General features: G+C 36.8%; 1 pseudogene; it reads right to left on the reverse strand.

Moving 5' to 3' along the window:
- The window catches only part of LOC141543986 (dnaJ homolog subfamily A member 1-like), a 231,113-nt pseudogene extending 210,499 nt beyond the window's left edge, over positions 1-20,614 (reverse strand).
- Positions 20,615-21,875: the final 1,261 nt, after the last annotated feature.

A 21,875-nucleotide genomic window follows, 5' to 3' on the forward strand; every position in this document is an offset into this window, starting at 1 on the left:
TAATGTTTTCAGATAAACAGTCTCTCCTTCTATCCAGCCTATTTACCATTCCATTCCAGCATATCTGTTCCCAGTACTTTTCAGCCTTTGCCAGTTTACTGGCTGGCTCGAAGGAGGGTTTCAGTGACAGATCAGAATGACCTGGAATTCTGCAAACTAATCACAGACTAAGCAGGTCTGATTGATTGGGAAGCAGGCAATTTGTTGCAGAAGTACCAGGTGATCAATAACCACCATCTGTTTTGTACACACCCCCTGCAACTTGACAAAGCCAAGATATCTGGCAACAGAATGTAAATATCAACAAGGGAGCAGTGATAATAGAACCATGGCAGGAGAAGGTAAAGTGCCAAGAAGGCAAGGCTTGCTGGAACAACTTCCTGAATTCATCAATGCCTTTGGGGTCAGACTGATTTATAGAAGACCAGTTCATATGATTTTTTCAAAGATTGCCATATTAACACCATTCTTAGAAGAATGGAACACGCCAAATAAGTGGGCATGAACTGTAACAGCAGTGACACACAGAGGATGAAATCTAAAATCACATTCCTTTTTTTTTTTTTTTTTCCTTTTCTGAGACAATTGGGGTTAAGTGCCTTGCCCAGGGTCACACAGCTAGAAAGTGTTAGGTGTTTGAGATCAGATTTGCTCTCAGGTCCTCTTGAGTTCAGGGCTGGTGCCCTATTCACAGCCCCACCTAGCTCCCCCTATAATCACATTTCAACATAAACTGTGATTCATGATCTCCTAAAACTAACAAAGTATCTCTTACTTCAATTATAAGTTGTAATAAACTTTGGTTAACAGCTTCTTGTTTTTTCAAAGCTAGAATGATATGCTGTTGAGCAGTTACAAATTGAGCTGTTTGCTCATTTTCACCAACATAGCAACAGCAATGGATGTTGTGGAAGCAATAAGAGCTGCCAGAAGCATAACATTTGCAATGATACATGAAATACTCTGTATTGTCCTTGGCGTTTCTTGGGTTGGGGAATCATACCATTGTGGGGCAACAACAGGGAGAAAAGCAAAAGGGGTATAGGTGATAGCATGACATTCTCATGAAGCAGCTGTTTTACATTGGAGGGTATTAGTATGTCCATAGCATGAGTGGTCTTAGGGACCACCATCCCTCTGAGGGGACTAGGTGGATCTTCCCAGGTCACCAGCAAAAACCATGGTGGAACATCCCACAAGGCTGAGTGGAGTTCCATGGATGACAGAAGAACAAGCAGGCACAGTAAGATCTTCTTAATGGTTTCTCAGCCATTGCTTTACTCTCAATGGGCCAAACGGCTCTCCAGAGCATGGTTATCTTGTCCCCAGAAAAACAGAAGCCTCCTTCCATTTTCCCACTATGGCTGGACCGCCCCACTTCCCTGTAGCCAGATCCTTCCACAAAACTTGTGAAGTCAATGGAGGGGGCCAGTCCAGACAGCCAGTGGAGGGCTTGGGTACTGTTGGAGTGGGTAGAGAAAAAACTGCTTGGCCAGGGAAGCTGATTCACAGAGTCAAGAAATTCAAAATGAATATCACATGTGCTAATTGTGCTGTAGGGGAGAGTGATTACACACTGATTACACACATCCATTAACTCCCCCTTTCTGTTTAAGGACATAGGCTTTGATGTCCAGGTAGGAGTGATCCACAATAGCCTGACCCTGAGAGTTGTGAGGGATACCTGTGAGATGATGAATGTGGAAGGAGGCATAAAAGGTACAAAAGGTTGAGGAAAGAGACTATTTTAATGACCTAGAAAAAATAACAACAAAATTCATATGGAAGAATAAAAGGTCGAGAATTGCAAGGGAACTAATGAAAAAAAAGTCAGAGGAAGGTGGTCTAAGTGTACCTGATTTAAAGCTATATTATAAAGCAACAGTCACCAAAACCATTTGGTATTGGCTAAGAAATAGACTAGTTGATCAGTGGCATAGGTTAGGTTCACAGGGCAAGATAGTGAATAAAAATAGCAATCTAGTATTTGACAAACCCAAAGATCCCAAATTTTGGGATAAGAATTCATTATTTGACAAAAACTGCTGGGAAAACTTGAAAATAGTATGGCAGAAACTAGGCATGGACCCACATTTAACACCACATACTAAGATTAGATCAAAATGGGTCCAAGATTTAGGCATAAAGAATGAAATCATAAATAAATTGGAGGTACATGGGATGGTTTACCTCTCAGACTTGTGGAGGAGGAAGGAGTTTGTGTCCAAGGGAGAACTAGAGACCATTATTGATCACAAAATAGAACATTTTGATTACACCAAATTAAAAAGTTTCTGCACAAACAAAACTAATGCAAACAAGATTAGAAGGGAAGTAACAAATTGGGAAAACATTTTTACAGTTAAAGGTTCTGATAAAGGCCTCATCTCCAAAATATACAGAGAATTGACTTTAATTTATAAGAAATCAAGCCATTCTCCAATTGATAAATGGTCAAAGGATATGAACAGACAATTTTCAGATGATGAAATTAAAACTATTTCCACTCATATGAAAGAGTGTTCCAAATCACTATTGATCAGTGAAATGCAAATTAAGACAACTCTGAGATATCACTACACACCTGTCAGATTGGCTAAGATGACAGGAACAAATAACGATGAATGTTGGAGGGGTTGTTGGAAAACTGGGACACTGATGCATTGTTGGTGGAGTTGTGAAAGAATCCAACCATTCTGGAGAGCAATCTGGAATTATGCCCAAAAAGTTATCAAAATGTGCATACCCTTTGACCCAGCCATACTACTACTGGGCTTATACCCCAAGGAACTAATAAAGAAGGGAAAGGGACCTGTATGTGCCAAAATGTTTGTGGCAGCCCTTTTCATAGTGGCTAGAAGCTGGAAGATGAATGGATGTCCATCAATTGGAGAATGCTTGGGTAAACTATGGTATATGAATGTTATGTAATATTATTGTTCTATAAGAAATGACCAACAGGAGAAATACAGAGAGGCTTGGAGAGACTTACATCAACTGATGCTGAGTGAAACGAGCAGAACCAGAAGATCATTATACACTTCAACAATGATACTGTACGAGGATGTATGTTGATGGAAGTGGATATCTTCAACATAGAGAAGAGCTAATCCAATTCCAATTGATTAATGATGGACAGAATCAGCTACATCCAGAAAAGGAACACTGGCAAATGAGTGTAAACTGTTATTTTTACCTTCGGAATCCAATTCTTCCTGTGCAACAAGAAATTCGGTTCTACACACATATATTGTGTCTAGAATATACTGTAATATATTTAACATATATAAGACTGCTTGCCATCTGGGGGAGGGGGTTGGGGGAGGAAGGGAAAAAATCTGAATAGAAGTAAGTGCAAGGGATAATGCTGTAAAAAAATTACCCATACATATGTACTGTCAAAAAATGTTATAAGTATAAAATAAAATTAAAATTAAAAAAAATAAAAATAAAAAAAACAAAAAAACAAAAGGTTGAGGAAGCTTTTGTGGGACCCTTACCTGTTTTAAGAGAGGCCTGGACACCCAAGGTCACAAAATCGAGGAGAAAATGAGCTTTGACTGCTGCAGTGTTCAGAACTGTGTGCTGAGGCAAAAGTGAAAAAGGAATAAAGTGTTTACAGAGATGTGAAGATTATGGAGGTGGCCAAACACTGAACATTGAGTCACTCTGCCAGAGATCCTTAGTGAAAACGACCTCAGGGGTTAAAAGAGGGTGGGAAAGGGGATGGGGAGAAGAGAAGACAGGACAGCTTTTTAAGATCTGCAGAGATTGCTCTCCTGTAAGATGAAACCCAATAGCAGAGTGACTTAGCTGAGAGATGTGTGAGTGTGCAAATGAAGGTGGCCAATATAAGACAGAGAGGACTGAGAGTATACTAAGGCTTGAAACTTTGTAAACAATTGAAACAAATTAGAGCCTCTGTGGAAGATTGCCACCTGAAAAACTGCAAAGTGTTCATTAGCTTGGGTAGACATAAAGGATGTGGTAGACCAAAGGATTGAGACAAACAGAGAAAGAAGGAAGCTTTAGAGTTCTTTTAATTGCTCTTTGCAGGAGGTGTCCTGCCAAAGCAGCATAAGGTAAAATCACATGGTAAGGCTTAATAGAAGGAAAAAAAACATTCTAAAATAGAATCACCTTGGTGGAGTAAGGCTGTAAGGTATTCGGCAGCAGGAGAAAGAGACAAGGTAACTGGAAGTTCTGGGTCATAATGATGAGACCCTGAGTGAAGAGCGTCTATAACTTGTGCCAGAGCAGCTTTGGCTGCTGGAGTGAGAGAATAGGGGTGAATAGCTTTAATTGAGAATTTAAGGGCAATCTTGGACAGAACCACTAGATGTCGCCCAAGAGCATTTGATGGCCAATTGATCAGATTGGTGTGAGATGACAATTTATGCATAAGCATAATGTGACTTAAATAACCCAAGGAGCAAAGAAGGCTACATGCCAATGAGGCTAACTTCACTTTCTCCAGCAAATATAGAAGGGGAGCCTGCCCTTCTAGAGCTTGTCAAGGGTGAGAAAATTGTTACTGGAGTAGCTTACTCTAGTATACAGATAACTCATCTCTGTTGGATTTGGCCAAAATCCACCCAGGATGATGTTCTGAAAGCGATATTTGTTCCCAGGGCTATCCAACAGCGATATTTGTTCCCAGGGCTATCCCACAGTTGTATAACAAGGGTGAATAATAGTTTGTTGTACTGTAATTACCCCATGGATGAGAAGGGAAACTGAGGGCCAGGGTTACAGATTGCTATAGTTATTGACAGTTTTGCCCATGAAATTAACCTATTCATTCCAGTGATCGACTACGTTATTTGTCAGCAAAATGGTTTTGATGCTCATTAATTTTTAAAAACCTATTTTAATAAAACTTTTTATTTTAAAAATATGCATAGATATTCTGACACTGACCCTTGCATAGCCTTATGTTTCAGATTGCTCCTCCTTGCCTCCACTCTTTCCCCTAGATGGCAAGCACTCTACTATATGTTAAACATGTTAAAATATATGTTAAATCTAATATGTATAAACATATTTATACAATTCTCTTGCGGAATGTAAATGAGTAAGAAAACAAAATGCAAAAATAACAGTGAATAAAAAACAGAGTGAGAAAGTTGTTGTGATCCATATTCAGTTCCCACAGTTCTCTCTTTGGATGCAGATGGCTTTCTTCACCACAAGATCATTGGAACTGGCATCAATCATCTCATTGTTGGAAAGTGCCTCTTCATTTTTAATAAATGAAAAATTGCTTTTTATTTTAAAATAAAAATTAACTTATTCTTAATTAATGATGATGTAGGAGTAAATACTCTGATGCTGAAATGTTGTCATGTCTAAAATGAAGGGAATTTTCTTGGCAAAGTTGCTGGAATGGTTTGCTGTTTCCTTAAGTTCATTTTGAAAAATGAGGCAAACCCTGTTAAGTGACTCCTCTGCCTAGTCACACAACAAGGAAGTGTTAAGTGTCTAAAGGCAGATTTGAACGCAAATCCTCCTAATTCCAGGGCAAGTGCTTTTTCCTTTTTGCCATCTAGGTGCCCCTCAAGATGAATCTTCCTGACTCTAGGCCCAGATCTCTTATTCATTATGCCACCTAACTACCCCATCTGGTGAAATATGTGAAGAATAAAAGTGCCAAGGCAAAAAGTTGCTGCTTTTATGAAACCATTACTATTTGTGTCAGCAATAGGTACAGAGAAATGAAGGAGCAGGGATTGCCCCTGCATTTGAGGAGGTCAGTCAGCGGTGTTAATCAGCAAGGGAGATTGCAGAGAGGTAGAAATGAGAAGTGAAAAAAAAAGACCATTGGATTTGGCAATTAAGAGATCACTAGTATTTTTGAAGAATTTGGAAGATAGAACACAGAGTATTAAAAGAAAATGACAGGAGAGGAAGTGAAGATACCAGTTGTCAACGGGCTTCTTAAGGCATTTAGCTACAAAAGACAGTAGGGATTTGGGATGATAGAGGGTATGGATTGAACAAGTGAAGGTTCTTTGGGCATGTTTGTAGGCAAGCAGGGAAACAGTCAGGATCCAGAGAATGATTGAAGTTAAGTGAGAAGAGGAATGTTAAAAGAGAAATGATAGGTAACATAGAATTTGCTTGTATGTATTGCTTGTATGTGTAGAGGCATTTTCATTGGCAAGGAGAAGGGACACCTCTTCATGTGAAATAGGTGAAGGAGAAGACAGTGGCTGAAAGTATTTGATTAAATGAGATATAAAAGAATAGTCTTTCAGAAGCCGGCTGAAATTATGTAGTAGTAGCCCACAGTTGCATTATTTTCTGTAGCATGTGTATATGGGCAAAGGCAGCACAGGGCAAGAGTGATTCAAGGGCAGGAATGATTCAAGACTGAGACTGAGAAAGATACAGTTGGCAATTTGATAAGTGGGTATGTAGAGTTGAACAGACATATTGAATGCTTTGCCAGGGAATCAAGATAGGGAAAGAAGAAAAGCTAGTTCAGAAGTGATGGTCTAATCTGGGATGAAGAACAGTTTAAATGATGGTCAGGTCTGGATGAAGATCAGAGTTTAAATTTGCAAGGCAAAGAAAGAGGTGGGATGACAATAGAGTGTGATCAGATAAGAAATTGAGAATTTATAAGGGCGGCAGTGCTGTATTAGTTGGTGATCAGAGATCTAACTATCTTTGTATCAGGCCAAGGTATGATGAAGTATACTGTATGAAATGAGAAAGTTGAGGAAATGTAAAATGAGGGTATTTCTGGGAGCATAAAATGTATGTTGAAGTGTGATGCATTGGAAAGGAGAGAGAGATTGTAAGATTACATGGGTGAAGACAACTAAGTATAAATCAGATACTTATAAGCTGAAGCGGGATAAGTCCCAGATGGAACGCTCTAGTTTTAAGGGTCATAAAGCATGTATAGAAGGCAAGACTTTAGCTGAGACTTGAAGGAAGCTGGGAGATGGAAGTTAGGAGCATTCCAGGTATGGGAACAGCCAGGGAAGATACTTTATGACAGGTGATGGAGCGCTATGTGTGAGTAACAGTCATTCAATAAATATATTGTCTACTATATAACTTACATTGCACTAAAAGCTGAGTATACAAAGAATGATACAAGAAAGTCCTCACTGTCAGCACACTCATATTCCTATGGAAGCAACAATGTGAAAATAGCTAAGTACAAACATGATACTACATACAAGACAAACTAGAAAATCACCAGGAAATCATCTTGTAGAAGGTAGGATTTTAGCTGGGATTTGAGTAAGCAAGGCAAGGCAAGAGAGAGATGGAGAGGAGAGATGAGAGAACTCAATGAGTTGAGAGAAAACAAATGAAAATGTCAGAAGGTAGGGATACTACCTGTTACCAGGGTGAGCAAATAGTGTCTACTCCATGCTTCATCCCTCCAAACAAACTACTAGAAACAACAGGTCAATCTTTTGTACACAATATAGAGCAAAAGAAGACTCTAGTAATCATAGGAAATGCAACTCAATATACAATTTGCTCAGTTGTAGGTCTACAGCCTTATGAACATATGTGGTATTTTCTCTTTAGATGATTTCAATAAGAACTTTCCTGTCCCAAACAAATCCTAAGTGCTTGGAAACACTTTATTTATTCATATTTTCAAATTAAAATAAAGATTTACAATATGATTTTCATATACAAACAGATAAAAAGCAGGTTTGAAATTAATGATTATAATTGAAGGCAACTGGTTTTAAATGTATACTTTATAGTATCAGCTTCATTGCTCTCTCTCTGCAATACCTCACTTAGTTGTCCAATACAGATAGATACAATGAATCATAGAAATTATACATAGGGAAGTTAATTTCCAAATTGCATTCTTTTAAAAGGCATATATGTTTAATTTTGTTTGTTAAATACTGAAAATCTGTGGCATCCTGACTAGAAATTTGAAGGTTCAAAATACAATATTCATTTGTCCAAATTATATTTTGTATTTTTTTCTTTCTTTCTACAAGTATTCTTAGAAAAAAATGTATCCTGCCCTGATGCATACTTATTTTTTCATGCCATTTCCAGTATCACTCATTCATTACTTTTGAAATTCAAAGTGACAATCTATATTTTGAGTTTTTCTTAATATTTTTACTTATCCTAAAAGCCAAGAAATAAAATCATTACCATATAAACTATGTACATAGTTACATGTATGGATCTTTTGTACATAGGTCCATATACCAGTAAATCTAACTTCATTGTATTGCTAAAAATAGTAAAGGCATTCTCAGGTGATCATCATGCAACATTGCTATTAATTTTTGTACAACATACATTTCAGAGGCCTCTTCAGATTGTGAAAGACTTTCTTGGTTTTTCAGCATCCTGCTGTTGATGTAATTATTAAAATCTCACTTAAATATAGTGATGATAATAGAAATGAATGTAGTTAATCATTGGCTTAAAATACAAATGCTTTCTAAAATTAAATTGGAGGAAAATACATTACAGCCAATCAGTATTAGTCCCTATTCAAGGCTGAGTACTTTTTAAAAATATATTCTTTTTTTAATTAATTTTATAATTCTAAAAAAAATGACAGTACATAAGCATGAATAATATTTTTATAACATAATGCCTTGTATTCATTTTTCCAAATTTTCCCCTCCCTCCCTCCCCCGGATGGCAGGTAATCCCATACATTTTACATGTGTTACAATATAACCTAGATACAATATATGAGTGTAAATACCATTTTCTTGTTGCACATTAATTATTAGCTTCCGAAGGTATAAGTAACCTGGGTACATAGACAGTAGTGCTAACAATTTACATTCGCTTCCCAGTGTGCCTTCTCTGGGTGTAGTTGTTTCTGTCCATCTTTGATCAACTGGAAGTGAGTTGGATCTTCTCTGTTGAAGATATCCACTTCCATCAGAATATATCTTCATACAGTATTGTTGTTAAAGTGTATAGTAATCTTCTGCTTCTGCTCATTTTACTCAGCATCAGTTCATGTAAGTCTCTCCAAACCTCTCTGTATTCATCCTGCTGGTCATTTCTTACAGAGCAATAATATTCCATAACATTCATATACCATAATTTATCCAACCATTTTCCAATTGATTCATTTTTTAGTTTCTAGCCACTACAAAAAGAGCTGTCACAAAATTTTGACAATACGAGTCCCTTTCTCTTCTTTAGTATTTCTTTGGGATATAAGCCCAGTATATGGATCAAAGGGTATGCACAGTTTGATAACTTTTTGGGCATAGTTCCAAATTGCTCTCCATAATGGCCGAATTCTTTCCCAACTCCACCAAAAATGCATTAGTGTCCCAGTTTTCCAACATCCCCTCCAACATTCATCAATATTTATTCCTGTCATCTTAGCCAATCTCAGAGGTGTGTAGTGGTATCTCAGAGTTGTCTTAATTTGCATTTCTCTGACCAGTAGTGATTTGGAACACTATTTCATATGAGTGGATATATTTTCAATTTCATCATTTGAGAATTGTCTGTTCATATCCTTTGACTATCAATTGGAAAATGGTTTGATTTCTTACAAATTAGGGTCAGTTCTTTATATATTTTGGAAATGAGGCCTTTATCAGAACTTTTAAGTGTAAGAAATATTTTCCCAATTTGTAACTTCCCTTCTAATCTTGTTTGCATTAGTTTTGTTTGTACAGAAGCTTTTTAATTTGATGTAATCAAAATCTTCTAATATGTGATCAACAATGATCTCTAGTTCTCCTCTGGTCATAAATTCCTTCCTCCTCCACAGGTCTGAGAGGTAGACTATCCTCTGTTCCTCTAATCTATTTATGATCTCATTCTTTATGCCTAAATCATTGACCCATTTTGAGCTTATTTTGGTATATGGTGTTAAGTGTGGGTCCATATCTAATTAAGTCTGAGTACTTTTACATGAATTTAGTAGTTGTTTGAGAAACCTTGCCTATTTGAGCCTAAACAGAATGTCAACCAATTATCTACTAGTTTTCAAAGTAGCTATATTTAATATATAGACACACCCCGAATGAAGAACATTGGATTTGCAAGCTTCAGCAACATATGAACTTATTGCACACTCTCATATTCTTCTCTTCAATGAAATGATGGATTGTTTCTATGATTTTTTGTTTGACCCACTCATTCTTTAGAATGAAATTATTTGAGAGCTGTAATGAACCAGCTACACCCAGCAAAATAACTCTGGGAGATGACTATGAAACACTACATAGAATTACCAATCCTTCTAATTTTGTCCACCTGCATTTTTTATTTCCTTCACAGGCTAATTGTACACTATTTTTCAAAGTCCGATTCTTTTTGGACAGCAAAACAACTGTCTTTCCTCCTCCTTTTCATTATCATTAAGAATGTGTCATCAGCTAGTATTCTTTTTTTCTGGGATAGATTTTTAGGCTCTGTTATCTTATTAAGATGTAAGCCTGGACTCCAGCAGCCAATGGGAGAAAAGGGCAAAAAGCGGTGGAGGCATCTGCATTAGGCTTTATATAATATTGTATTTTCAGCTTTTGCTTTTCACTCCTTTACTGACGATATCTTGTCTGTTGGGAGTTGCCCTTTCTTGTGAGATCATAATAAATCCATTTTGCTTTTAACCTTGAGAGTCTCTGATTTTCATTTGGGAAAGTGTCAATGCTCTTCCACAGTTTCCATCTCTCCTCCTTTCCCTGTGAAAATGATTTCCTTTGTCCTCACTTGTAGCTGTTGCTACAATTACAATTTTCTTTTTGCGGAGGCAATTGGGGTAAAGTGACTTGTCTAGGATGACACAGCTAAGAAGCATTAAGTTTCTGAGATCAAATTTGAACTCAGGTCCTCCTGGCTTCAGGGCTGATTCTCTATCCACTGGGTCACCTGGCTGCCCCAGCATAAGTATTTGTTTCTATTTTGTTTGCAGATGATTGTGCACTAAATGTAGTTTGTGAAGCTGACATGCAAATAACTATGGCTCGATTCTCTGCTGCTTCTGATAATTTTTGGCCTAACACCAAGAAGAAAACATAGTTGGTCCATCAGTCAGCACCACAACACTCATATGTGGAAACACCATTCCAGCAAATGGAGAAGCTTTGAATGCTGTGGATAAGTTCTCATATCTTGCCATTAATTCTGAGGTTGATACACCCTTTGCCAGAGGTAGCTCAGTGTTGGGGAGGCTCTGAGGAGAACCTTGGGAGATGAGACTTATTTGACTAATTACCAAACTGAAGGGCTATAGAGCTGTTGTGCTTGCTTCATTATTGTACGTCTGTGAAACTTGGACAGTATACCAGTACCATGGCAGGAAATGGAATCACTTCCATTTGAATTGTCTTAGGAAGATTCCAAAGCTTCCATCAAGTAGGATAAAATATTAGACAGTGAGGTCCTTTCTTTCTTCCTTCCTTTCTTTCTTCCTTCCTTCCTTTCTTCCTTCCTTCCTTCCTTCCTTCCTTCCTTCCTTCCTTCCTTCCTTCCTTCCTTCCTTCCTTCCTTTTTCTTTCTTTCTTTCTTTCTTTCTTTCTTTCTTTCTTTCTTTCTTTCTTTCTTTCTTTCTTTCTTTCTTTCTTTCTTTCTTTCTTTCTTTCTTTCTTTCTTTCTTTCTTTCTTTCTTTCTTTCTTTCTTTCTTTCTTTCTTCCTTCCTTCCTTCCTTCCTTCCTTCCTTCCTTCCTTCCATCCTTCCTTTCTTTCTTTCTTTCTTTTTCTTTCTTTCTTTCTTTCTTTCTTTCTTTCTTTCTTTCTTTCTTTCTTTCTTTCTTTCTTTCTTTCTTTCTTTCTTTCTTTCTTTCTTTCTTTCTTTCTTTCTTTCTTTCGTTACATTGGTTATGTTTATTGTAGTTTTACTGTTGTCTCACTCAGTCTGTAGAGGAGGCTCCTTAACCCCATCCAGCCCCATCCCCCCCAGAAACAGACCAATTATTTCTCTTGTCAATTTGTTTTCTTTGATTCTGCTCTGACAAAATGAACAAAACATTCAAAAGGTGTAACGTGCTGTTGTCTCCAGAAGCTACTGATCGCTCTCTGGGAAGAGATCTGCTGTGTCAACTCAAATCTCTCGTACAGATTCTTTTTCTTGTAGAGAACCATTGTCTCCAGACAGTTGCCGTTAACTCTTGTCCAGAGAAGTGATTTCCCTTCATGCAGAGAGCCACGTCAAGCCTGATGTAGAGCAGAGACTTCTTCTATCTATGGAGTGCTGTCCTCTTTTATCCTTCCAGAGAATGGGCGTGGGATAATGCAAGGGCTTCTGGGAAGAAGTACTCCAACCAATGAACTTGCTCCTCTTAGAATTCCTAAGGTGTAAACTCACTTTAAAGGCCCAAACCAAAGGTCTGAGCCAGAGAACTGTCAAGTCAACCTGAGTTCTCACCTTGTAATTGTCCAGACAACCTGAGTTCTCACCTGGTAATCCTAACATCTCCCCCTTTCTTTTGATTTAGAACATAGGATAGTCATGACCTTGAAATATAAATCCATCATATTGATGGTATTACACATAATTCCATAAATTACATAAGCACATAGAAACATAGTAACATAATACATGCTAGAAGTATGCAACAAATAACATGATCAAATAATCATAAAATGAAAATTTATAAATGTCCATAAGTCCAATGTCCATTAGTCTCATCTTGTGTTAGGAAGTCCAATGATTCCTGCTGGTTTTTAACATTCTTTAACAGTCTTCTTATTAGCCATGCTCTTTCAGTGTCAGGTGTTTCTTACATTTTCTCCTTTGTTTTGAGGTCTTTCTCTTTTTCTGTCTCTCTCTGATGGACAAGGCGAATACGACTCGTTGGCACCCATCTGATTCCTTCTCCTGCTGAAGAAATAAAAGCAAACCCTCTCCCCCAGGCAGTTAACCTATCTGGTCCCTTCTATTCACCATTTTCTGGGTCTCTCCACATTACCTGGCGATTATCTAAGGACAATGGAGCTGCTCGCACTGGACACTACCCTTCTGGTGGGTTATAAAACCTGTCTGCCAGAGCCAGTGCATCTTTGTCAAAAATTAGAAAATTAATGGTATAGAGAACTAAATTAGAAGTTCTCTAGGGTTACCCGTGACTCCCTCTTTCTTTTGTTTTTGGAGGAGTGTCTTAATATCTCTGTTTCTTCTCTCTACTATTGCCTGCCCTTGAGGATTAAAGGGTATGCCCGTGGTAATCATAATCATGGTAATCCTAACAAAAAGGACTCTAATCAGTGACAGCTTCTATATGGAGAGAGAGCAGACTTCAAATACTGAGGACATTAAAAGCAGATTGTCTCCAGAGGAATCCCCTAAGGGGGATATGAGCTGCTCCTCAATACAAAAATATCTCATTGAGGAAATCAAAAAGGCTCTAATAAGAGAACTAGAAGAGAAATGGGAAAAGGAAAGGGAAGCTTGGCAAGAGAGCCTTGAGAAGTTATGCAGAGTGGATAAAGAGATCAAATCATTGAGAAATAAAATTAGTGAATTAGAAAAGGTAAACAACTCCAAGGAAAACAGGATTAGTGAGCTGGAAAAAGATTACAGCTCTCTAAAAAATAAAATGGAAAAAATGGAAAAAAATCCATAGAAGAAAAAAACTCACTTAAAAAATCATTTGGACAATTACAAAAAGATATTTTAAAAAGTGAGTGAAGAAAATACATCATTGAAAATTAGACTTGAACAAGTATAAATGAATGACTCAAGTAGAAACCAAGAAGTAGTCAATCAAAACCAGAAAAACAAAACGATTGAAAAGAATGTCTGTCAAGTCCCTTATTGGAAAGACAACAGACTTGGAAAACAGATCCAGGACAGACAATTTGGGAATAATCGGACTCCCTGAAATATGTGAGGGAAAAAACAGCCTGGACACTATTTTCCAGGAAACTATCAAAGAGAACTGCCCAGATGTTTTGGAAACAGAGGGTAAAATAGACATTGAAAAGATTCGTCCATCACCTACTGAAAGGGACCCTAAAATCAAAATGCAAAGAAATATATTGGCCAAGTTCAAGAACCATCAGACAAAGGAAAACATATGGAAATGATGAGTTAATAGGGAATCTCAAAATGATGAGGTAACTTGAACCAAATCATGAGATAAATACCTAATAATGAGGTCTATACCTCAATAGGATTAAGTGAGGTCTAGTGGCAGGATTTGGGGTACAGGGAATCACATGGAGCTCCCCTGCAACCCCCGTAGGATTCAGCGCAAGGATACAAAGTTAAATCAGGTCTAGTGGCGGCGAGAATCCCCTGTAAATGAATTTACAGGCCCGAAAACCTAGATGGGTAAAAGATGTTTATTGCAGGGTTTGGAAGCAAGGTTAAGGTCTGGTTAGTAAAATGCATTAGATAGAGGAAGATATACGCCGAAAGCGGAGGGGACAGAGAATCTATGATGCAAGCATCTTAGCTGGCATCTTTCAAATCTCTGAACCAAAGATGGTTCTAGCTTTGCTCTTTTTATTTGCTTGAAGAAGTAATGGGCGGAACTCAGGTTAATTCCTAGAAGGCCAGATTTTTGGCGGGCTTTATCCAAGCCAGCTAGATCCAGTGAGGGGCTGGGTACAAGCCCAGACTAGTTTGACCAGATCATGTATCAAAGGTCCAAGTCCCAAAGGAAGTTGTAGATCAAACAAGGAATACCAAAGGGGCTACCGCCCTCAACAGGAAGCTGCTAGAAAAAAAGCAACTCAGATATTGAGGAGGCATAATAAAGATAACCCAGGATCTAGCAGTGTCTACATTAAAAGAACGAAGGGCCTGGAACATGATATTCTGAAAGGCTAAGGAACTTGGTATGCAGCCAAGAATAACTTACCCAGCAAAAATGAGCATCATTTTCCAGGGAAGAAGGTGGACATTTAACTAAATAAATGAATTCCAACTATTCTTGATGAAAAAACCAAACCTACACAAAATGTTTGATCCTCAAATACAGAACTCAAGAGATTTCTAAAAGGTAAAAAGAAATCTTGAGAACTATACTTCTGCCATAAAAATATGTAAAGAACATATGTATAATTTGTCCTGGAAACTAGAGGTAGAAAGTAAATTATATCATAAAAAAAGTGTAAAGTGATGGTACTACATCTCATGAAGAGGTAAAAGTAACCTATTATATTTGAGAGAAAGAAAGGAGGGAGATGAACATAGTGTGTATCAATAGACATATTTGATTTATGGTGAAACTTCTTCCACTTCATTGAAAAGTGAAAGGGAAGGAGTAAGCTAAGGAGAAGGAATACAGAAATTGTGAGGAAAAGAGGTAAAATAAGGGGAGGAACTTTAAGGTGGGGGAGGGATCCTAAAAAGGGAGGGCTGTGAAAAGCAAGTGGTGTTCACAAGTTTAATACTGGGTAGAGGGGTAAGAGGGAAGGAAAGGAGAAAAGCATAAGCAGGGGTTAACAGGATGGCAAGCAATATATAATTAGTCATTCTAACCATAAATGTGAATGGGGTAAACTGCTTCATAAAGAGGAAGCAGTTAGCAGACTGGATTAAAAGTCAAAATCCTACTATATGTTGTTTACAGGAAACCCACCTGAAACAGGGTGATGCATTCAAACTAAAAGTAAAAGGGTGGAGCAGTCTATTATTCTTCAGGCAAAGCCAAAAAAGCAGGGGTAGCCATCCTCATCTCAGATCAAGCAAAAACAAAAATTGATCTAATTAAAAGAGATAAGGAAGGGCATTATATCCTGCTAAAGGGTAGCATCAATAATGAAGCAGTATCAATATTAAACATATATGCACCAAGTGGTGCAGCATCTAAATTCTTAAAAGAGAAATTAAGAGAGTTGAAAAAAGAAATAGCCAGCAAAACTATAATAATGGGAGATCTCAACCTTCCACTCTCAGAATCAGATAAATCAAACCATAAAATAAATAAGAAAGAAGTCAAGAGGTAAATAGAATACTAGAAAAGTTTGATATGATAGATCTTTGGCGAAAGCTAAATGGAGACAGAAAGGAGTATATTTTCTTCTCAGCAGTTCATGGAACCTATACAAAAATTGACCATATACTAGGACATAAAAACCTCAAAATCAAATCCAGTAAGGCAGAAATAGTAAATGCATCCTTTTCAGACCACAATGCAATTAAAATTACATTTAATAAAAAGGGAAAATGGACCAAAAAAAATAATCAGAAACTAAATAATTGGATACTAAAGAATGATTGGGTAAAACAGCAAATCATAGACATCAATAATAACTTCACCCAAGAAAATGACAATAATGAGACATCATACCAAAATATGTGGGATACAGCCAAAGCAGTAATAAGGGGCAGTTTTATATCTCTAGAGGCCTACTTCCATAAAATAGAGAAGGAGAGGGTCAACGAATTGGGCTTACAACTAAAATTGCTAGAAAAGGAACAAATTAAAAAAACCCAGACAAACACGAAAATTGAAATTCTAAAACTAAAAGGTGAGATTAATAAAATTGAAAGTGAAAACACTATTGAATTAATAAAACTAAGAGCTGGTTCTCTGAAAAAACCAACAAAATAGACAAATTTTTAGTAAACCTGATTAAAAAAAGGAAAGAGAAAATGCAAATTATTAGTCTTGAAAATGAAAATGGAGAACTCACCACTAATGAAGAGGAAATTAGAACAATAGTAAGGAGCTACTTTGCTCAACTTTATGACAATAAATTCGATAACTTTAATGAAACAGAAGAATATCTTTAAAAATATAACTTGCCCAGATTAACAGACGAAGAAGTAAGTAGTCTATATAGTCCCATCTCAGAAAAAGAAATAGAACAAGCTGTTAACCAACTCCCTGAGAAAATATCCCCAGGACCAGATGGATTTACATGTGAATTCTACCGAACATTTAAAGAACAACTAACTCCAATGCTATATAAACTATTTGAAAAAATAAGGAATGAAGAAGTCCTACCAAATTCCTTTTATGACACAGACATGGTACTGATACCTAAACCAGGTAGATTGAAAACTGAGAAAGAACACTATAGACTTTAATGAATAACCTCCTTAATGAATATTGATGTTAAAATCTTAAATAAGATATTAGTAAAAAGACTTCAGAAAATCATCCCCAGGATAATACACTATGATCAAGTAGGATTTATACCAGTAATGCAGGGCTGGTTTAATATTAGGAAAACTATTAGTATAATTGACCACATTAATAATCAAATTTTAAAAAAGCATATGATTATCTCAATACATGCAGAAAAAGCATTTGATAAAATCCAACATCCATTCCTATTAAAAAAAAGCTTGAGCATATATTATTAAAAACCCTCAGTAAACATCATATGTAATGGTGATAAACTGGAATCTTTCCCTGTAAGATCAGGAGTAAAACAAGTTTGCCCACTATCACCATTACTATTCAAAATAGTACTAGAAATGCTAGCCTTAGCAATAAGAGGAGAGAAAGAGATTCAAGGAATTAGAGTAGGAAATGAGGAAATCAAACTATCACTCTTTGCAGATGACATGATAGTATACTTAGAGAACCCCAAAGACTCTGCTAAAAAGCTATTAGAAATAATTCAGAGTTTTAGCAAAGTTGCAGGATACAAAATAAATCCACATAAATCCTCAGCATTTTTATACATTAACAATGCAATCCAACAGCAAGAGATACAAAGAGAAATTCCATTCAAATTAATGGTCGATAGTATAAAATATTTGGGAATATATCTACCAAAGGAGAGTCAGGAATTATATGAGCAAAATTACAAAACACTTGCCACAAAAATAAAGTCAGATTTAAATAACTGGAAAGACATTGAGTGCTCTTGGATAGTCCGAGCGAATATAATTAAGATGATAGTACTCCCTAAACTATTTTATTTAGTGCTATACCACTCAGACTCTCAAGAAACTATTTTAATGACCTAGAAAATATAACAACAGAATTCATATGGAAGAACAAAAGGTGGAGAATTTAAGGGAAGTAATGAAAAAAAAAAATGAAATGAAGTTGTTCTAGCTGTACCTGATCTAGAACTATATTATAAAGTAACAGTCACCAAAACCATTTGGTATTGGCTAAGAAATAGAACGGGAGATCAGTGGCATAGGTTAGGTTCACAGGGCAAGATAGTGAATAAAAATAGGAATCTAGTGTTTGACAAACCCAAAGATCGCAAATTTTGGGATAAGAATTCATTATTTGACAAAAACTGCTGGGATAACTGGAAATTAATATGGCAGAAACTAGTCATGGACCCACATTTACCACCACATACTAAGATAAAATAAAAATGAGTCCAAGATTTAGGCATAGAGAACGAGATCATAAATAAATTAGAGGAACATAGGATAGTTTACCTCTCAGACTTGTGGAGGAGGAAGGAATTTGTGTCCAAAGGAGAACTAGAGATCATTATTGATAACAAAATAGAAAATTTTGATTACATCAAATTAAAAAGTTTTTGCACAAAGAAAACTAATGCAAACAAGATTAGAAGGGAAGTAACAGTTAAAGATTCTGATAAAGGCCTCATCTCTAAAATATACAGAGAATTGACTTTAATTTTTAAGAAATCAAGCCATTCTCCAATTGATAAATGGTCAAAAGATACGAACAGACAATTTTCAGATGATGAAATTAAAACTATTTCCACTCATATGAAAGTGTTCCAAATCACTATTGATCAGAGAAATGCAAATTAAGACAACTCTGACATATCATTACACACCTGTCAGATTGGCTAAGATGATAGGAACAAATAACGATGAATGTTGGAGGGGCTGTGGGAAAACTGGGACACTGATGCATTGTTAGTGGAGTTGTGAAAGAATCCAACCATTCTGGAGAGCAATCTGGAATTATGCCCAAAAAGTTATCAAAAGGTGCATACCTTTTGACCCAGCAGTGCTACTACTGGGCTTCTATCCCAAGCAAATACTAAAGAAGGGAAAGGGACCTGTATGTGCCAAAATGTTTGTGGCAGCTCTTTTTGTAGTGGCTAGAAACTGGAAAATGAATGGATGTCCATCAATTGGAGAATGGCTGGATAAATTATGGTATATGAATGTTATGAAATATTAGTGTTCTATAAGAAATGACCAACAGGAGGAATACAGAGAGGCTTGTAGAATTGCTGAGTGAAATGAGAAGAACTAGGATATCATTATATATTTCAACAATGATACTGTATGAGGTTGTATTCTGATGGAAGTGGATATCTTCATCATAGAGAAGAGCTAGTCCAATTCCATTTGATCAATGACGGACAGAATCACCTACACCCAGGAAAGGAACACTGGGAAATGAGTGTAAACTGAGAGCATTTTGTTGTTTTTGTTGTTTGTTTTTCTTCCCAGATTATTTTTACCTTCTGAATATAATTCTTCCTTTGTAACAACAACAAGAACAAGATTTGGTTCTGCATATATATACTCTACATAGCATATACTTTAAGATATTTAATATGTATGGGAATGCCTGCCATCTACGGGATGGGATGGAGGGAAGGAGAGGAAAAACTCAGAACAGAAGGGTATACAAAGGATAATGTTGTAAAAAATAAATTGCCTATGCATATTTACTGTCAAAAAATTTTATAATTATAAATATAATTTAAGTGACTTGACTAGGGAAACCAGGGTCACCTAGCTATATATATATTAGGAGCAAGATGTGAAGTCACCTATTTATTTGCTATGTCTCTAATTTGTAATCTAAATGGAATTTGAAATAATAAAATGGGAAATAGTTCTTTTCCTTGAGCTAAATAAATCAATAAGTAAATAAATAAATAAATAAATAAATAAATGAATGAATGAATGATTAAATAAATAAATAAATAAACTAACAACAACAAAAAATTACATTTTTTGCAAAGCCAGTTTTCTTGTTGCACCATTATATAAATCTTTCAAGGTCACAAACAACTGATTAACAACATTTTTACCTTTCTGTTTCCTTTGTATTCTTTCACCTCCTCCAAAATCATTCACTAGAGAACCAAAACTACCACCAGAACCATCCTCTTTGATAGCTTGTTTTGTACTTTTGTCGTAAAGTCTCTTTTCTTTGCATCAGAATGCACATCATAAGCTTGAGAAATCTGTTTGAACTTTTCTCCTTCATTTGGATTTTTAATCCCGGTGAGATTTCAAGGCTAGTTTTTAATATATCTTCTACAGTTATTCCTGAGAGGCATTGGATTTTACCCCCAAAACGTCATACGTAGTTTCCTTCACAATTTTGGATCTCCAGGGAGTAACACTCACAGTATGCCAGGCTCAAAATGTCCATGTCTGGGATGGGTAAAAGAGGACCTCTAGGAACTGGTGGGGATGTTGGGGGAGCAAATGGGAGAAAGAGAAGATTGGGGGATGGGAGCATAAGCTCTTGTTTGTACACTCAGGCAGAGGCAGTTGCAGCACTCAGCTTCTCCCCAATTTTTTCTGTAAAGTTCCCAAGTCCTTTCTTAAACTAAACAATCAAGTATCCAAATTACTCAGAGTACAACTCTGTGGGCTGATCACATTGTTCTAAGTGCCTTATGGACACTTGCCAAAAAGCCCTTTATGGAGACAAGAACTCACAAGGTGGTCAGAAAAAGCAGTACAGAGACACTCTCAAGGTTTCAACTTGAGAAATGATTACATGACTTGGGAGACTTAGAACTGCTCTGCATGGTGTGCTCTCCTCAGACAACTGTGCTGTATGTAGTGCAAAAGAAGTGGGAGATGCACAAAGTTAGAGAAACCACCTCAAATATTCATAAGGACTATTTGTGTATTGTGATGTTGTTTTGTTTTTTGTTTTTTTTTTTGTTTTTTTCTCTCTAAATTGTAATCATTTTCGGAGTATGTTTCTTGGGGAGCTTCTGGAGGCAGCCTTAGTTTTAGTTCAGTTCAATAATCCCACATGCAGCCAGGAGTCCAAAGCCTTTACTGTCTCTTTCCAAATCTTATCTCCTTCATTTGGGGCTTGGCTAGTTGTCTGAAGGCCTTCCAGATCTTGGTTTCAGTGTTCTCCCGAGGACAGCCTACCACCACTTCTCTGTCTTCCTTCGTTCTGCCCGACTTGTGAATCTCCTTGACTGAATCCTGACTCTGAATCTCCCAAAGCCCTCCTTGGCCCTGAGAGCTTCTTGCTTATATGCTGCACATTGAGCAAACACCAATCATTTCATCACTAGGAAACCATTGTTTATTGTAGGATTAAATCTATGCTAAATTACATTTAATCATTGCCTCTTCAATTCCACTCAATACCTTGTTTCAAGTTCTGGCCCATAACATCTCCTTGTAGGATCAGATCAATCATACTGAACCATGTTAAATTAGATAATTATTATCTTTATCCATTCCAGTGACTTAGCACCTTGTAAGAATCCTAACAGTGTCTGACCTGTGGGACAAGATTCCAAGGTCACATTGATCTGATCAGCCACAGTCAGATGCATTAATTTGACACTAACATAGTAATGTCATTTTGGTCCTCTTTGAAAATGGAGGAAAACAACCATTACCTTTAGCACCATAGAATATTTGCAAAGTCAGGGCTAGGGGAAAGAAAATCAAAGGAAAGCTTGTGGGCCTTGGAGAAATCTAGCTAAATGTGCTTATGCTAGATTCTATATGGGAAGGCACCCACTCACTTTACAAGAGTTCTCTGTGGAGAATCTCTCCAATAATTACCATCATCATTGTCATCATGAGTAACATTTATATAGTGCTTACTACATGCAAGTCCTGTGCTAAGCATTTTGTGAATGTTATCTCACTTGATCCTTATTACAGTGCTGGGAATTGGGTGCTATTATTCTCCCCATTTTACAGATGTGGAAACTGAGGCAAACAGAAGGTAAGTGTCTTGTCCAGGATCATCTAAATAGAAAGCATGTGACGCTGGACTTGAGTTAAGGTCTTTGTCACTCCCTGTCTTGCATT

Source organism: Sminthopsis crassicaudata, chromosome 5 (genome assembly GCF_048593235.1).
Source record: "Sminthopsis crassicaudata isolate SCR6 chromosome 5, ASM4859323v1, whole genome shotgun sequence".
Classification (NCBI taxonomy): domain Eukaryota; kingdom Metazoa; phylum Chordata; class Mammalia; order Dasyuromorphia; family Dasyuridae; genus Sminthopsis; species Sminthopsis crassicaudata.